At 44.6% G+C, this 19,234-nt stretch overlaps 1 protein-coding gene across 1 annotated transcript in view; it reads right to left on the reverse strand.

Moving 5' to 3' along the window:
* Positions 1-19,234, reverse strand: part of LOC144495749 (peroxidasin homolog) — a 420,109-nt gene that overhangs the window by 30,436 nt on the left and 370,439 nt on the right. The window lies entirely within an intron of this gene.

The raw sequence follows: 19,234 nt of genomic DNA on the forward strand, positions 1-19,234 counted from the left end.
ATTTTCACAGTAACTTAATTTCAGTGTTACTATCAGTCTACGTGTGACACTAAAAAAATAAACTTTTAACAACAGACACAAAATGAGTTTGCTACAAGAATTGATGGGAACAACTGAACATCAGCTACAGGAAGTAAAACACTTGAATGAGGACTTAAAACATCTAAATGATAAACCGCTAGAAGCAAATGCCACAAAGATATAATGTCAGTTAAAACTTGATTTAAGCATCAGGAGATTCTATGAAGCATCGTGAAAAACATCTTGGACAGCAAAAGGAGTTTCTGGTGGAACCAAGACTGATGATCTGTTAGAACTTTGTCTTGAAAAGAGCAATGAGCTTCTTGAACTTTGATACTATCTGGAGAATATGAAAGATAAGATATATGGTCTGGAAGGATCAATAACCAGAGGCAAAGATTTACAAGTGTGTGTCAATGTTAACAAATAAGGGACAGGAGCTGGAATCTAAGCAAGTGGACAGTTTGCAAAGGACCATTTAAAACCTGCAGAGAAGCGAAATGATCGGCACAGACTTGGTGGGCCGAAGGGCCTGTTCCTGTGCTGTACTGTTCTTTGTTCTTTATACATGACTCCAGATCTACAGCAATGCAGTTGACTCTCAAATGCCCTCTGAAATGAAGGGCAGTTAGGGATGGGCAATAAATGCTGGCCCAGCCAGCGATGCCCACATCCCATAAAAAATGAATAAAATAAAGAAACGTATGTGATAAGCTATTTGTTTGAAGTTTATGATGTTAAGTTCTTCCAAAGAGAGTGTTATGCCATTGTAAAGAAACCTTCATTGTCATGAAGTTTCTTTCTTCTGAGGGGGGTGAGGTGTTGCAAAACTTGAATACCTACCTTGAAGCTTGAGTCTCTGTTTTCAGGTCTCCTATATATGTGCTGGCCAGGAAATGGTTGCACATGCACAGTTAGTCTACTTTTACCTTATGTAGGCTAGGAACTGGCCCTACCCACCTGCGCAAATGAGAAAAAGGAACGTGAAACAATACAATACTGCAGACCAGGTGACATAAAGAGGAGAACCGTCGCAGAGAACATGGGGAGCGAATAGGTCCCAAACCGAGATGAAGGTCCCAAACCAAAGAGTGCGACAGGGAGAGGTCGATGGGAAAACAAGCCAAATCCTCCAGCCCTTACTTCGTTAATCATGTACCCAGGTGTTTTATGCCGTATTCAGTGGTAGGGCAGGCCAGGATGATGCATGGTCCACCATTGTGTCCAGGTACCATATTGAAAAGGTACCCAATATCACTTAACCACACTGGAAGAAAGAAGGCGGACCTTCTGAAAACGAAGATAGATCTCCAGAACATTCTCAGGCGGGCGGAAGGACCCTCTCCAAAACACTGAATCTGGAAGGTCCAACTGCAGATGCACCTCTGACCAACCATTGTAGTGTTCCAGGGTCCAGGGTTGCAGGCGGTCCATCCTGAACTCCAGACACAACCCCAGGCATTCTTCAGTTTAGTACTGGCATCTGCAGGCCATGTTGTTCCAAAGGTGTTTCACGCTGGCGCGTTGCCCCACCGGCAACATGGAGAATCTGACATGGGAGGTTGGGCCTTCATCTGCATCTGATTAATGGGATGCAAATGAGATTCACGCTGGCCTCTGGCGGGTTTATCAATCTGCAATGGCGGGCACCAGTGGCAGATCCTGCTGTAAATTCATGATGGCGTGAAATCGATTCCTGGGCCTCCCACCATATTCTCTGCCCCAAAGCAACCGTCGAACCCACCGCAGCGACCTGGGAGAATTCCACCCGCTGACCTGGTTTTTCCCTTCACAAATGCTGCCAGAACTGCTACATATTTCCAGCGTTTTCTGTTTTTATTTGTGTAGAGGGATTTACCTTCCTGAGCTGCTGGGTTTCCAAGTCTGAAAAGCACAGCAGGAAATAGCTAAGCCGAAAAGACAGGTTAGATTCAAGGCTGCCAGCCTCTTAAAGTATTTAAATTGCCAACCCATTTTTTGGGACCGCCCCTTGTATGGTCTCCGATAAACTCAAAGTGGACTGGTGCAGTCTGTTGTGAGATAGTTAAAATTTTAATCTCTGACGTAATCTCAACACACCTATTATTTGGGCATTGAATTCCAACCCAATTTCCATGTACAAGTCTTTCTTCCAGACTTCTGACCTCTGCCACTTAGAAGGACAAGGGCATGGGAACACCGCCACCTGTAGGTTGCAAGTCACACAGCATCCTGACTTGAACTATGTCGCCGTTCCTCACTGCCACTGGGTCAAAATCCTGCAACTTCCTTCCTAAAAGCACTGTGGGTGTACCTACACCACAGGGACTGCAGTGGTTCAAGTAGGCAGCTCCAACTTTTCAAGGGCAGTAAGGGATGGAAAATAAGTGCTGGCCTAGCAAGCGACACCCATGATCCCCTGAAGGAATAAAAGAAAATCTTCTTATTTGTGCAAATACTTATAACACAACCACCTACTAGAATAGACTTCGACATGGGATATATACAGCAGCTATACTTAATTCTCAGGTAAGTCTCTCACAGTATCCACCGACCTCATGTTTCTAATGTGTTTTTCCCATAGCCAGTCCTTTCTTTCTATACTGACTCCCCATTCCCTTACAATCAGTCAAGACTCACTGCTGCTGTTTTCTTGGAGTACACATAACAGCTCTATAATCCTGATTTTATGAGGCTTTGCTGTCAGCGTGGAAGCTTGAGCTCATAAAAGCAGAAGTCTGACTTCACCGCCCAATTCACAGTAAGCCAGATTTTGAAACTAGCAATGTGAGGCAGAGTCACTGGCAAAGGCATGTCTCATTTCAATGGAATAATTCTTCAGGTGAGGTTCCAGGCCAAATTTCAACAAGTTTACACAAGTTGTGCCCTGGCATTCCCCTCACCCATACTAAATCGCCACATAACTGATCCAAAGGCCTGGTTACTTTTAAAGCTATGCTGTTTTATTGGATCATTAAGCAAAGATGTATTTATCCTATGACTTTCCTTTTGAGTTCCAGTGAAATTTTTAATTAGCATTTATTTGTTGCTTCTGCAAATGTTCCATGACCAACAAATAATACTTTTGGTCAAGTTCCCTTTGGTTGGTTTTCTTATAATAATAGGAAAGTAAGGAGCACGAAGATTGGTGTCATAGAGCATAGCAAGGCCCATATTCCTTACTCCACACACAGACAAAGTGGTGAAGAACTCTAATTTGTTGGGGTTTTAAAGTCAATGCTGAACTTTGAGCCATAACTTATCCCATTCTTGTCTTTTTAAACAATGTTTTGATAATTTGACCTTCTTCTAAGAACAAGTTATAAAGCCAGCAATTTCAGAGATACTGATTGGCTTCTGTGCAGTGATCCAGCTCTTAACTTTGCGAAGAAGAACTTGTATTTTTGTAGATCCTGGTCAATTGAAAATCCGGGCGGCAGCTCAGACATTCCACTGACGATCAATCCCTGCCTCGTGATTTTCAAAGAGGCCTGTAAATAGGCGAGCAACACACCGGCCTAGAATGCTCAAAGATGCAAACTGGGTCCTACACTGTTGCAGACTGCTGGTTACAATTATTAGGTACAAATTGTTGGAGTACACAGCGCCCATTGTATCAGTGATTGAGCAGCCTCAGTGATCTTTAAAAGAACAGAAGCAAACGTTCTAATAAAGGGTCAGCACCCTGAAATATTGGGCAGAATTTAATGGATCCTGCTGGAGTGCACATGATGGCAAAGAGGCCAGGAGAATTGGGCAGGAGTACCCATGTCTGATTGCTGACATCAGGAAAATGGCCCACAATTCGAACAGGGCCTGATGAAGGAATCTTGCTGGTGAACGGATGACAATTAGGCTCATAAATGAGCCACTTAAAGTTAATTATCTCTGAGCTCATCATTAGTGGCGGCCCTGGCACTTAACAGGACTCTCACATCTCTGTCCCTGTCAGGTTTGCCTGTGACCTTATAGGTGGTCCCTCATTGACAAGAACTCAGTGCTTAATCATGGGGCTCAGCATCAGGAAGGTGGTAGGGGCCACTGAGAGCCACCTCCCTGCCCTTGCATCTGACCCCTTCCCCCTATGCTGGCGACTGCCTACCAGCATCTGTTATAGATGCTGGTAGGCAGTTGTCAAAATGCCGGCACAGTGGTTAGCACGGTTGCCTCACAGCGCCAGGGACCTGGGTTCAATTCCAGCCTTGGGTCAATGGGGAGTTTGCACGTTCTCCCCATGTCTGTATGGGTTTCCTCAGGGTGTTCCGGTATCCTCCCACACTCCGAAGATATCCGGCTTAAGTGGATTGGCCATGCTAAATTACCCCTTAGTGTTAGGAGGATTAGCAAGGTAAATGCATGGGGTTGCGGGGATAGGGCCTGTGTCGGATAGTTGTCGGTGCAGGCTCGATGGGCCGAATGGCCTCCTTCTATGATACTTAACTGGTTGCATATTGCTTTAAGAACTGGTCACAAGATTTGATGGTGATGTCACTGGGCTGTTTCACGGGCTCCAGTTTTAGCGTCAGTTCCTATTCTGTACAGGCAACAGCTCCTACAATAAATCTGTTGTTGTTATTTTGAATCTACATATGCAAACCATATCTTTTTCTTTTATAGTTAGGATATTACAAAAAAAAATTTGTTAAGTGCCTGGGCCACCACTTATGATGCTCTGCTATACGGTTTGGGCCATTTTTAAAAAATCCATGAAGTCAGCGGTCTCCAGGGTAAAAAGGGAAGTACTGGGAAGACAGTAATAAAAATATACTGAGCAGTCTTGAATCGCTAGTGCCTGCAAGAGAAATGGCGGGTCAGTTAGGATGCATGGGTCCTTTCAATGAAGGAAATGAATTATGGAGTTCCTATGCAGAGCAGTTTCGGTAGTTAGTACAAGTGAATGCAATTGCAAACAACTTGCTCATACAACTTTTCTCAATAAGTAAAACTTCAATTTGTTCCGGAGCTTGGTTCATCCAGCTATGGCAGGAATCAAAACTTACCATGACTTGACAAAGATTCTTGAAGAGCATTACTCTCTAAAGCCATTAATCATCATGGAATGATTCAGGTTCCACCGAAGGAATCAAGTGGAAGGCAGAAGCATTGTTCAGTTAGTGGCAACCTTAAAAAGGCTGGCACAACATCGTGGGCCCGATTTTACCATTTTCATTCTAAGTACTGAATCTGGACGCAATTCAGATCTGACTTGGAAATCTGCTTTCAGACTCCAGAAAAAATAGGCAGTCTGAATTGCGCTGTGGGCGAGGCTTAGCACGCCCGAAACGATCGGAACTTTGAACTGCGCATGCGCAGTGAGGAAAAAAATTTGAAAATCGCGCCGTTGTTACATCGCTCCCGAGCCGCAAAAAGCGGATAAAGTGGCCCGAGAATGAAAAGCGGGTGCGATGGCCCCCACAGACAACACCCCCACCCCCACAGCATAACTTTCCCCTTTATCACCCACCCCCCCGCTACCCAGACCAATCGCGACCCCCTGCCCCCTTTCCCCCCCACCGATCGCCCGCCGAGTGGCAGTGGACCCCTCTGCCCCTGCCCCCTTCCCTCCTTCCTCCCCCTCGCCCCCACCAGAGAACGATCTGGCCTCCCTCCCAGTATATTTCACATACTCACAGCCACTTTGACAGTTTCACTAATTAAGTGCACGTGCACTATTATAGCTGTGGGATCCCGTCTCTCTGCTGCCTGTACTTGCAAAATCCACCGAGGTACATATCCAGGCCTTTATTGAAGTTGTGTAATGAATATATACTTGCGTGTACAAATAACCATTGCTTGATTCAACAACCTTTAGAATTGTGTTCAGCAACAGTCAACTTGCAGTAAATTCTAAGAGCTGCATTTCCAAGTTTCGAAGATAATTTGGAAAATGGTAATAAAATAATCTCTACTTCTTCCGAACTTGCTGGTATAGGGGGAAAAAAACAACATTCATGGCAAGTGAAATATAATCTAAGTAGCATTTATAACAGAAATGATCAGAATTAGAAATGTGATAGGATAGAATTAACTCCGCCCCCCTCCCTCCCACACCACCAGACAACGATCGGGCCTCCCCCCTCCCCACCACCCCAGAGAAAGATCGGGCCTCCTCCCCTGCACCAGACAACAATCTGGTCTCCCTCTGCCCTCTTCCCTCCCCCACATCCATCAGAGATACATCTGACGCGCCTCCTCCTCCCCCACCAGAAAATGATCAGGCCTCCCTTCTCCCGCCCCCCACCCATCAGAGAATGATCTGACCCACCTCCCGCCTGCCACCAACCTCCCCCCTGTCCCCCCTCCCCCCCCTTCCACCACCGATCTGAGTCAGAGAGCCATTGGAAACGCTGAACTTACCTCTTCAATAGCTGGAGCGCCCGAAATAGACCTTTGCCGAGCATATCTGTTTCATGCCGAATTTGGACGCGCAAACACGATGGTAAAGGGGGAAATGCTGATAAAGTTGGGTGGGCAGTTCATTAATTCACTTTAAATGCATACAAATGCATTTAAATCGCCGTTGCGCCCATTTTGGGCACGAATCGGATCGCAGCCATTTTCGGGCCTTGGTAAAGTGGGCATCTACGCGGGCGCGGATCACATTAATGGCCTCATGCCCAACTTTACCACCCTTTTCGCGCCATGGTAAAATCGGGCCCTGTGAGTTTGGCAAATCATTAGAAGAGACTCTTTGCGATCATCTAGTTTGTGGTCTCCACAATGAGGCTATCCAAAGCAGATTGCTTACTGAAGATGCTTTGACTTTAAAGACAACACTAGAAATCACACTGTCGATGGAACTGGCTGCGAAAGAGGCTTGACAATTTGGTGCAGGAATGAAGATCCACACATTGGGAACTGCCCATAAGAATTAGAACATAGAACAGTACAGCACAGAACAGGCCCTTCGGTCCACGATGATGTGCCGAGCTTTATCTGAAACCAAGATCAAGCTATCCCACTCCCTATCATCCTGGTGTGCTCCATGAGCCTATCCAATAACCGCTTAAATGTTCCTAAAGTGTCTGACTCCACTATCACTGCAGGCAGCCCATTTCACACCCCAACCACTCTCTGCGTAAAGGACCTACCTCTGATATCCTTCCTGTATCTCCCACCACGAACCCTATAGTTATGCCCCCTTGTAATAGCTCCATCCACCCGAGGAAATAGTCTTTGAACGTTCACTCTATCTATCCCCTTCATCATTTTATAAACCTCTATTAAGTCTCCCCTCAGCCTCCTCCGCTCCAGAGAGAACAGCCCTAGCTCCCTCAACCTTTCCTCATAAGACCTACCCTCCAAACCAGGCAGCATCCTGGTAAATCTCCTCTGCACTCTTTCCAGCGCTTCCACATCCTTCTTATAGTGAGGTGACCAGAACTACACACAATATTCCAAATGTGGTCTCACCAAGGTCCTGTACAGTTGCAGCATAACCCCACGGCTCTTAAACTCCAACCCCCTGTTAATAAAAGCTAACACACAATAGGCCTTCTTCACAGCTCTATCCACTTGAGTGGCAACCTTTAGAGATCTGTGGATATGAACCCCAAGATCTCTCTGTTCCTCCACAGTCTTCAGAACCCTACCTTTGACCCTGTAATCCACATTTAAATGAGTCCTACCAAAATGAATCACTTCACATTTATCAGGGTTAAACTCCATTTGCCATTCAAAACAGCAACAAGCATGTCACAGATGTACCAAAATGGGCAATTCAGCGTGTGATGCCTTTCTAAACTAAAGACCTTTTGCTTTGTGCAGTGCATATCCCTCTATTCCCTGCCTATTCATGTATCTGTCAAGATGCCTTTTAAATGTTGCTATTATATCTACTTCCATCACCTCTTTTAGCACCACACTTACCGCCCTCTGTGCCAAAAACTTGCCTCTCACAACTCCTTTAAACTTGTGTCCCCTAGTAATTGACAATTCTACCCAGGGAAAAAGACCCTGATGATCTATTCTATCCCTGCCTCTCATAATTTTGTTAACTTCTATCAGGTCGCCCCTCGGCCTCCGCCGTTCAAGTGAAACTCAATGGCTTGCTTAAGCCTGACCACCATATATTTTTATTCAATTTATTCTCTTACTTTGTAATCTTTTAATGTTTTCCATATATTTTATCCAATATGACATAGTGCATTGTGAGTGCATTTTAAAAGACAGCCACCTTACAGCAAGGGTTGAATTTAATGGAGTCCAATGGCGAAGGGCTGAAGATGGCTGTAGAATCATGCAGAAGGCCCAATGCTGGGACTCGGCCAAATTATTTCAACCTGCAACCGATTAGACTGGGTAGATATTTAATACCAGTGGCGCTTAAAATCCCAGCAGTGGTGAATTTCTAAACTTTTGGCTTCTTCCAAGGATCCACCAGGGACATGCACAGGATATCCCAGGCAGCCACACACTGCTACATTAGAGAGGCAAAAATGCCCTGTTTAAGATGACTGGAGAGATTGTGGGCGAACGTCCTGAGCTTGATAGCCAAGCAGGGAAGAGTGCTGGCTGCCTTTCCACAAATACTGGGTGTAACAGATTGTACACGTGACCATAAAAGCTCTACCAAAACACCCTGCAGTTTTCATAAAAAGGAAGAGCTTCTCCTTAATAAACATCCAACTGGTATGCAAACACCAAAAGCACATCCTGCAGGTATGTGCTCGCCTCCCAGGGAGCACTCATGATGCATATATACTTTGGAACTCCCAGGTGCCACAGGTGTTTGAGCTCTGCACACTCCTTGGTGGATGAATCCTCAGTGACAAATGGTACCCACTCAAGATACAGCACCATCTCTTGGTATGTAGAACTAGTACCATTGTGCACCGAGGGAGGAGGTGTGGCCTGCCACACCTGACGTCTTCTATCATGGCGCTTTGAGGATTTTCAGGTGGCCCTCATCTCCTTTGCCAGTATTTTGACCACCTCTAACAATCATGGTTTTACAGGAGAAAGCTGCAACAATGCAGCAGCCCTTCAGCATACCAGTGCCCTCCCGGCACCCAGAGGTCATCTTTTAGTTTTAGTGCTTAGACGAACAGAGAACATAAAAAGAGTTCTGTAGAAGGATCATTTAGATCCAAAACGTTAACTCTGTTTCTCTCCACCAGTGCTGCCAGACCTGCTGAGTTTTTCCAGCATTTGTTGTTTTTAGACATTCGGTCAGGTACATAGTTAAGAAAGGTTTAGAGGGATATGGGCCAAACGCAGGCAAATGGGACCAGTTCAGTTTAGGAAAACTGACTGGCATGGACGAATTAGGCCAAAGGGCCTGTTTCTGTGCCGTATATCTCTATGACTCTATTTAGGATGGAAAGGGAGGTGGTGTAACTATATATATCAAGGACAACAGGTAAAAAATATAGTTATTCTTCTGGTAGTGGGTAAACTACATAAAAAACTACACTGGATAGAAATCTCTAATGTGAAAACATCCAATCTGACACTAAAAGCTAGATTTTCACACAGTCAGGCCAACTCTTGACACCATGGAAAATGGTGGATGGGGCCCGGATGTTCGGGTCCTGCTCTAATTCTAATAGATCCCAGTTTTTCCAGTCGGGCAAAGGAGTGCAGTGTATGAATCACAAAGACAGGAAATTCAAACACAGCAAGGCCATTTAAAATTAGTCCTCAGTTCAAGCAGGTCGTAGTTCCAAGGATCTTAATCCACAGTTTTGGAGCAATAAATTAATGGAGTAGATGTAAATGCTTCTGAAGAATGGATAACATCTGTTTAAGTGTCAGTGTCTGAAGTTTGTTAAATTCCCAGTCTTATAAACGTGAAATAAAATAGGTCAAATCTGTCAGTTGGAGTTAAAAATAATCTTCTGTTGGACTGTTTTGATTGACAGGCCATATGGTACAGGTGAGGAAAAAAATCATTTGCTTCTGCAATTTGACTAGATGTTTTTGGTGGCTTTTCTCAAGGGCTACTATTCCAGCTGAATTCCTGGCTGAATTTCAAAAAATACAAAAGGAATTATCTCAGCATGGGGATGCTGAGTTCACACTTTGATTGGCAGTCTAAAGAAGCAATAATTGTCTTTAATATCGTAACTGAATCGAACTTTGTTTTTCTAATAAATTGAATACTTGAGAGGATTTAAAATCTTTGAAAAGGTTTCATGAATGGAAGTTTTTTTCAGTATCAAGTTTGTATGAGTGAGAGCTGTACTAGATTGTTAGGTGAGGGGGTATGAGGTGTGAAGGGTAGAGAGATTAACAATTTCTGGGTTGACATTCTGGCGAACTAAGACGGGCCTTCAAATCAGTCCATCTTGACACTCACCTGCTCCCTTGGCCGCCTACAATCTGCTTCCAGTGTCAGCGTGTCTCGCCTCCCCAGAGTGAAAATTGGGTGAGACTTCCTGACTCAAGATATGTACCTTGATGGTGTAAATCTGATCTTAAGGATGTGTTATAGCCCCATAGGTTAACACAAGAAGCAGGAGTGTTTCCTGTCCAAAAATACGAAGGGTTTGAGAGAACAGGAGAGTTGTTACAGTGGAAAATTTCAACTGGTCAAATTTGAAAAACCGAAGTGGTTTAAAGTTAGAATTGATAAATATATTGCACAGCGACTGCATAACTCAATGTATCAGGGAAACCATGAGAGATAGGGGTCATTGTTATCTGATAGTTGTCAAAGAAATTAAAGTCAGAGAACTTCCTGGGGATTGTGACCCCAGAATGACCTCATTGAAGATAATCTGAAATTTAATCATACCAACTTGAATGGGCTAAACTGAAAGAAACAAGGGGACAATTACAATAAATATACAGCAGCGGAGTACTTCAGTAGAAGGTAAATGGAGCTCCTTTAATTACAATAACACCGAGCAAACAGCAGTCATCACAGCTTTAGAAGCAAAAGATCCCTCTGACAAACTGAGTCAACAATCTTTCAGTAAATGTACACCAAAGACAATGGTAGTAACCTGTGGTGTTGTGAACTAAGGGGGTTCTACCACTTGTCAGCCCTGTCTTTCGTGGAAGAGCTACGGAAATCTGTCAGAACACTAGACTTCTAAAGGACGTTTGAAAAAGATTATAGTTAGGCTGAATGCTTTGTCCATCCAGGGAAATGGAATTTGGAATGGATAAGAAATTGGCTAAAAGCTAGAAAGCAGCAGGTACCAGCTAGCGGATTAATGTCCGGATAGGGGATGAGTATTGAGTGGAATGATTCAAGGCTCCCTGTTGAGAGCATGACTGCTTCTAATTTACATTAATAGCTTGGGGGAGCGGGGAGAATTTAACTCCTCCACCTGCTATAAATCAAGTAGAAAAGGAGTTACAACAACAAAAACGACTGGTATTTATGTGGCACCATTACTACAGTAAAATGTATCAATATTCTTAAGATGGAAGTGGTGTACTAAGTGTATGATTTCTGCCCCTTGGCCATATTAGCACTTTTTTAAGGAGTGGCAGAGACCAGTATCCACCCGAATCAAGCAGAAGCTTCATAACTTTTTATGTAAATTGGAGTCGCATCACTTAGGTTGGATGCTGAAGCATTTTTGAGGTCCATGCTGAGTATTAAGAGTTCTTTAATAGAGTTTTGACCATAAAGTTCTTTAATAAAACTGGGTTGAACCGTGAATCAACTCTTGTGCTTCGCTCATCTCATGAGTAAGAGCACCTGGGTGAACAAGTTTTAGTATAAACCGGTCAAAGTCTCTAACATCAGAGGTAAAATTGGGAAGAATTATGTCACAAAAGGCTTGCAAATCTGGCCCCTAAAGGCTGGTGGTCAATTGACATTTTCAAGGCTGAAATTGACAATTTTTAGTCCGGTATGGGTACCAAGGATAGACCCACAATAAGAACCACATCCTGTGAAAGAATAAAAAAAGAATATGGAGCAAAGTCAGCTAAATGGAGGTGAGATAGAGATTGCTAGCTGGTGAAGCCAGAGTGTTGACATGTTAGCTCCTATGTTCCATTCACACAGCCAGAGAGTGAAGTGAGTAGAATCCAAGAGAAGTATGCACTGGGGAAGAAGTGGATAAAACTCTGTACTTTTAGTTTGGGAGTGAAGTCAATGGAATAGATGGCTAACAAGATAACCTTTTTTTAAACATTTTTCCCATAAACGATGAACTTACATGGTCTGTGATATTTTCTACTGGTATAGGAAATGTATTCAACTTGGGGGAAGAAAAGTAAACTCAAACTAACATACATTTGTAACAGGAAGAAGCAAATTTGAGCTGTCTAATATGTGTGATTTTTTTTTACTTTGGATATAAAGGGGCCCTTTAAATAATTGAGTTTGTTTCCAAGCAACAGGGTACAATAAATACTTTGAAAAGATTTGTTTTGAATATTTATTCACAAATGTATTCAATAATTAGCATGGATCATGGCCAAAATACAAACTGATTTGAATTTAGCTGGCTCAGCCAAGCCAAAACAAAATTACATTTCATGAGAGTTCACTGTTCTATATTAAAAAAACACAAAATAAATAAAATGTTATCCAGATAGGGGAAGGAGGAGGAGAATGTACAGTCGACTGAAGCTAGAACACAAGATGGCGTGAACAGAGACCGGCACAGAAAGAAATTATAGAACAAGGAATCAGTGAAGCTGTGGACAAAACACTATGGACAGGAACACTGATTTTGACTTTGATGTGCTGAGAGATGGGCAGCTAATGAAGATTTGCAATCACAGCAGGACTTGTGTGGGAGTGCAAAGTGTAGCATTAGAAAAGTTGAGGCTAGGGACAAAAGACGTAAATGAAGGTTTCAGCAATGGAGATGAAGGGGAATGGAGGAAGCTGATACTTCAGAGACCAAACAGGCATGTCATAGAGTCATAGAGGTTTACAGCATAGAAACAGGCCCTATGGCCCAACTTGTCCATGCCACCCTTTTTTTACCATTAAGCTAGTCCCAATTTCGGCACGGTGGCACAGTGATTAGCACTGCTGCCTCACAGCGCGAGGGACCCGGGTTCGATTCCTGGCTTGGGTCACGGTCTGTGTGGAGTCTGCAAGTTCTCCCCGTGTCTGCGTGGGTTTCCTCCAAGTGCTCCGGTTTCCTCCCACAGTCTGAAAGATGTGCTGGTTAGGTGCATTGACCAAACAGGTGGCGGAGTGTGGCAACTAGGGGAATTTCACAGTAACTACATTGCAGCGTTAAGTAGGCCTTACTTGTGACTAATAAATTAACTTTAACTTGAACAATTGCCCGCGTTTGGCCCATATCCCTCTATACCCATGTAACTGTCTAAATGCTTTGACAAAACAAAATTGTACCCGTCTCTACTACTGCCTCTGGCAGCTTGTTCCAGACACTCATCACCCTCTGTGAAAAAAATGCCCCTCTGGATCTTTTTGTATCTCTCCCTTCTCAACTTAAACCTATGCCCTCTAGTTTTAGACTCCTCTACCTTTGGGAAAAAATGTTGACTATCTAGCTGATTTATGCCCCTCATTATTTTATAGACCTCTATAAAATCACCCCCTAAGCCTCCTGTGCTCCAGGGAGGAAAGTCTCAAGCTATCCAGCCTCTCCTTATAACTCAACCCATCAAGTCCTGGTGAATCTTTTCTGCACTCTTCCTAGTTTAATGATATCCTTTCTATAATAGGGTGACCAGAACTGTAGACAGTGTTCCAAGTGTGACCTTACCAATGTCTTGTACAACTTCAACAAGACGTCCCAACTCCTGTTTTCTGTATGTATAAACCAGTATTCTGTAAATCCTGTATAATTTGGCATGTCTGCTATGAGTCTCAGCAACTTTTACAGATGCACCATAGAAAACCTTCTTTCTGGTTGTATCACAGCTTGGTATGGCTCCTGCTCTGTCCAAGACCACAAGAAACTACAAAGTGTTGTGAACGAAGCCCAGTCCATCACTCAAACCAGCCTCCCAGCCACTGACACTGTCTTCACTTCCTGCTGCCTCGGAAAAGCAGCCAGTATAATTAAGGACCTCACGCACCCCGGACATTCTCTCTTCCACCTTCTGCCATCAGGAAAAAGATACAAACGTCTGAGGACACGTACCAACTGACTCAAGAACAGCTTCTTCCCTGCTGCCATCAGATTTTTGAATGGACCTACATCACATTAAGTTGATCATTCTCTACACTCTAGCTATGACTGTAACACTATATTCTGCACTCTCTCTCCTTTTCTTCTCATGAACGGTATGCTTTGTCTGTATAGTGCTTAAGAAACAATACTTTCCACTATACTAATACATGTGACAATAGTAAACCAAATCAAATCAATGTTCTGGCCAATGCAACCTTATGCAACAACCTCCCAAGCAGTACCCTGTCAAAGCCTTGCTAAAGCCCATGTAGACAACGTCAACTGCACTGCCCTCATCTACCTTCTTGGTTACCTCTTCAAAAAATTCAATCAAATTCATGACACATAATTTTCCACTCACAAAGCCATGCTGACTGTCCCTAATCAGTCCTTGCCTCTCTAAATGCCTGCAGATCCTGTGCCTCAGAATATCTCTTAACAACTTACCCACTACAGATGTGGGGCTTACCGGCCTGTAGTCCCCAGACTTTTCCCTGCAGCCCTTTTTAAACAAAGGCACGACATTTGCAACCCTCCAATCTTCAGGCACCTCACCTGTGGCTGTCGATGATTGAAATATTTCTGCTAGGGGACCCGCAATTTCCTCCCTAGCCTCCAACAACTTCCTGGGATACACTTCATCAGGTCCCGGGGCTTTATCTACCTTGATGCGCATCAGGTCAATGTCTTCAGCATGTCCATCTGGTGCCTAGGTCAATGCCGGGAGGTCCATTCAGTTTAATTCATTTTAGACTTTATAGCATCTGGATATAACTGAGCCATTTCAGAGTTAACCACATTGGCTCTGGACCCAGAGTCACGTGTAAGATAGAATAGGTAAGAATGGCAGATTTTCTTCCCTAAAGGATATTAGTGAACCAGCTGGGTTTGCATGTGAGATGAGAGTGACAGCCCTTGACATCTAGGCAGCATTTTACTGAGTGTGGCATCAAGAAGCCCTAGCAAAACTGGAGTCAATGAGAATCAGGGGGAAAATCTCTGCTGGTTGGAGTTATACCTGGCACAATGAAAGATGGTTGTGGTGGTTGGAGGTCAATCATCTCAGTCCCAGGACATCATTGCAAGAGTTCCTCAGGGCAGTGTCCTCGGCCCAACCATCTGCAACTACTTCATTAATGACCTTCCCTCCATCATAAGGTCAGAAGTGGGAATACACAATGTTCAGTGTCATTTGTGACTCCTCAGTTACAGAAGCAGACCATGTCCAAATGCAGCAGGATCTGGACAAAATCCAAGGTTGGGCTGACAAGTGGCAAGTAACATTTGTGCCACACAAGTGCCAGACAATGACTATGACCAAAAAGAGAGAATCCAACCATTGCCCCTTGACATTCGCTGGCATTAACATCACCAAATCCCCCCAAATTAACATCCTACAGGGGTACTGTTGATCATAAACTGAACTGGACTAGCCATACAAGAGCAGGTCAGAGGCTGGGAAACCTGCTGAGAGTAACTTCTTCCTAACTCCCCAAAATTTGTCTACATGGCACAAGTCAGGAGTGTGATGGAACACTCTCCAGTTATCTGGATGAGTGTAGTTCGTGCAACACTCAAGAAACTTCACACTATCCAGGACAAAGCAGCCTGCTTGATTGGCACCCCATATGCAAGCAGTCAGTGGCAGCATTGTGTAGCATCTACAAGATGCACTGCAGGACCTTCCAAACCCATGACCGCTACCATCTAGAAGGACAAGGGCAGCAGATACATGGGAACATACCATCTGGAAGCTTCTCTGGGTGCCACTCATCATCCTGACGTGGAAATATATTGCCATTCCTTCAATGTCACTGGATCAAATTAAAACTCCTTCCCTAACAGCACTGTGAATGTACCTACACTACACAGACTGTATCAGTTCAAGAAGGCAGCTCACCACCAACTTCTCAATATTGTGCACTGAATATGATGGCTGAAAAGACCAATCTAGATCAGTCGGGGGAAAGGGGGTCCGCTGCCACTCTACCTGAGATCGGTGGGGGGGAAGGGGGGAGGGGCCTGTGATCGGTCAGGGTGGCAGGGGGTAGGGGCATAAGGGGGTCAGTAATGTTGTGGGGTGGGGCAATGTCTGTGGTTCTGCCACAAATGTTGCGTATGAGGAGATTATCAAGTGTCATTGTGGGGTGCCTTTTTGCACATTGGCAGTTGTTGTCAAGTACTGCGGCCCCTGCTCACCATGGGTGTGTGCATGCCAGCCAACAGGTAAATGTCGGCATTTCCCTCTGCTGCTGGCAATAGTGTTTCATGTGTCTTCATGTCATGCTTGCCAGCATTCTCCATCCTGCAGACTTACCTGAGTCAGCAAAATCACTTCTGATTAAAGAGTGCCAACATACTTGGGAGATGTATCTTTGACAGGACTGTTGCATTTGTCATTTTGTCCTTCCGTGAAATGTTGAGAATGCACCATTGACATCAAAGAAGAAAATCGATGAGCTTCCTTTCTTGATAACTGTAAGCTATCCTATCTTCAGGTCATACAGCAAAGCATTGAGAACACAAGCCTCATAAAGCAGCATCTTGTCTTAAGAGTTAATCTGTTATTTTGCTTAGCACATTTTGTGAGTCAAAGTGGAAGCTACTTTTCATATCGTGTATTGAGTTCTGGTTCAAGAATCAGATTACCTGTTGCTGTGGACTCAATGTAGCTGAATTTGTTAATCACTTCCAGAGGGATGTAATTTTGTGTGATTGATGCTGGAGATGTGACAGACTGGGCCCTATTTTACCATTAAGATTCTAAGTGCTGGGTGGACTTGAAACTGGGGGTGTTTCAGATCTGACTTTTAGACCCGTTCTTAGGCGCCCCCATATGCCCTCTGCCTGAAAAAATATCAGCGAGTCCGAATTGTGCTGCAGAAGCCTGTGGGCGGGGCTTAACGCGCCCGAAACCCTGCATCTCCGATTGGTGCCTCCAACTGCGCATGCGCAGAAAAAAATGATAGAATGCGGCTCCCCTGCCACATCCCTCCTGGGCCGGATAATGCCTCCCCCTGGCCCCCACAGACATTGCCCACCCCACAACATCACTGACCCCCTTATCCCCCCACCCCCTGCCCGATCACGGGCCCCTCCCCCCCTTCCTCCACACTGATCTCAGGCAGAGTGGCAGCGGACTCCCTTTCCCCCCGACTGATCTAGGCGGAGTGGCAGCAGACCCCCCTTCCCCTCCACTGATCTCAGGCAGAGTGGCAGCGGACCCTCCTCCTCCTCCCCCCCCCCCCCCCCCCGCCAACTGATCCCAAGCAGACTCTCCTTCCTCCCCCACCGATCGTAAGCAGAATGGCAGCGGACCCACCTCTCCCCCCTCCCCCCACCCCTTAACCCCACTGATCTCAAGCAGAGAGCCATCGGACCCTACGCACCTACCTCCTCACTAACTGGAGCGCCCGAATTGGACTTCTATGGAGCACGTCTGTTTTGCGCTGAGTCTCGATGGGCGAATGCTATGATAAACGGGGAACTGCCGGGAAAGTTGGGTGTGTAGCCCATTAAATCAATTTAAATGCACGCAAATGCGGTCCCGATCGCGGCCATTTCTGGGCCTTGGTAAAGGGGAACCGGTGTGGAGGTGGGCAAGGATCGCACTACTCACCTCGCGCCCAACATTACCAAGTTTTCGCACCCGAAAACGGGCGCAAGGCGATGATAAAATCAGGCTCTCTGTCTCATGATCTTAGTTTGCTTGATAATTATAGTAAGGGTGAACAAGTTACAGACCTGGAAGAGGCAATCCATGAGTAGTTATAGATGAGGGACTAGCATGACATGCTGATGGTAGACTGAATATGGGATTAAGTAGGAGATTAATCTTGTACAATGTCAGCATTGAGCTGAAGTAAGCATCCAGGGAGGAGGATGGAATTGTACACGAGAGCAAGAATTCCTGATGAACTAAACAAGAATGGTTCGGTCTTGTTAATGTTTTGGCTCATCCACAATTTGACCTGTCAGACAGCTAAGCAACAGCCATAGAATCAAGACAGATAAAGCTGAGCTTAAAAAAAGACCCAAGTACATCCCAAACTGCTTTAGTGAATGAAGTGCATTTGAAGTCACTATTTTACGAAATTCTAAATGCCACGTTGCACACAACTTGGTGAAAATGACCATATGATCTGTTTTAGTGATATTGATTGAAAGATAGGTAATGTCCAGGAGAATTTCCCTACAGGGCCTCAATTGACATCTCAGCTGAAAGATGCCCTTTCTTTCAGTGCAGCACTTGAGTGCAGTAACAGCTGACATTATTTGCTGGTCAGTAAGCACAGAAGAGGTCATCTCATTAGCTGCAGTGTAGTTATGGGGAATAGCATGAAGACAAGGATAGAATTTTGGGAGATGCTTAAGATGACCATGTGCCCAATTAGAAGTGGAACTACATGTGGCAGTATCATGGATGTGGACTACAGTGTCGGTGACTGTGTACCAAGCTGCAGAGTCGAGGAGCAGGAGGAATGATAACGTACAATAGTGACTGTCACTGGGGTGGTCTCTATGTTATGGGGATTTTGGAAAACAAAGTAAAGGAATTTGAAGTGGAAAATGTTGAGAAAGGTGTGGAGTGACATGGCTGGGAACAACATGTTCCAGGACCTTAAAGAGGAACGGGACGTTGAATTGGAGTGATAGTTAGAAATGACAGAGGGTGGAAGGGGAAGGATTGTTTTTAAAACAGGGGTGATCATCGCAATTTTGCAAATGAGGAGGTGGGTAGAGAGGAGTAGTTGAACAAGGGGAAAAGTTGATAATGTTGGGATCATTGTTCTGAGGAGAACCAGTTTTGTCATTTGGAGCTGAGTCAAGAAGTGAAGAAGAGAGCACAAGTTGGATCTGATTGAGGAGATGAATATGGTAAATGGCTGCAATGGAGATTAGGAGATCAGCATTAGCATAGGAGATGGCCTGTGTGAGGTCAGACAGGGTAGCAAGATGTAAGGAGGCTGATGAAGCCAAATAGATAACATAAATTTTCTAGACAATAACATTGTACCAGTTCCTGGCAGCTGGTATCTAGAGAGAGCAGGAGAGGGTACATAAAAGCAGCAATTTGTGGGGAAGGAAAGAGCTTTGTATTTCCTTTACCTCTTGGATTAGCCAAGAGTAATTGGATGATTTGACCTTGAAGAAGCAATTATTTTTTC

The sequence above is a fragment of the Mustelus asterias genome, chromosome 7, assembly GCF_964213995.1.
Source record: "Mustelus asterias chromosome 7, sMusAst1.hap1.1, whole genome shotgun sequence".
Classification (NCBI taxonomy): domain Eukaryota; kingdom Metazoa; phylum Chordata; class Chondrichthyes; order Carcharhiniformes; family Triakidae; genus Mustelus; species Mustelus asterias.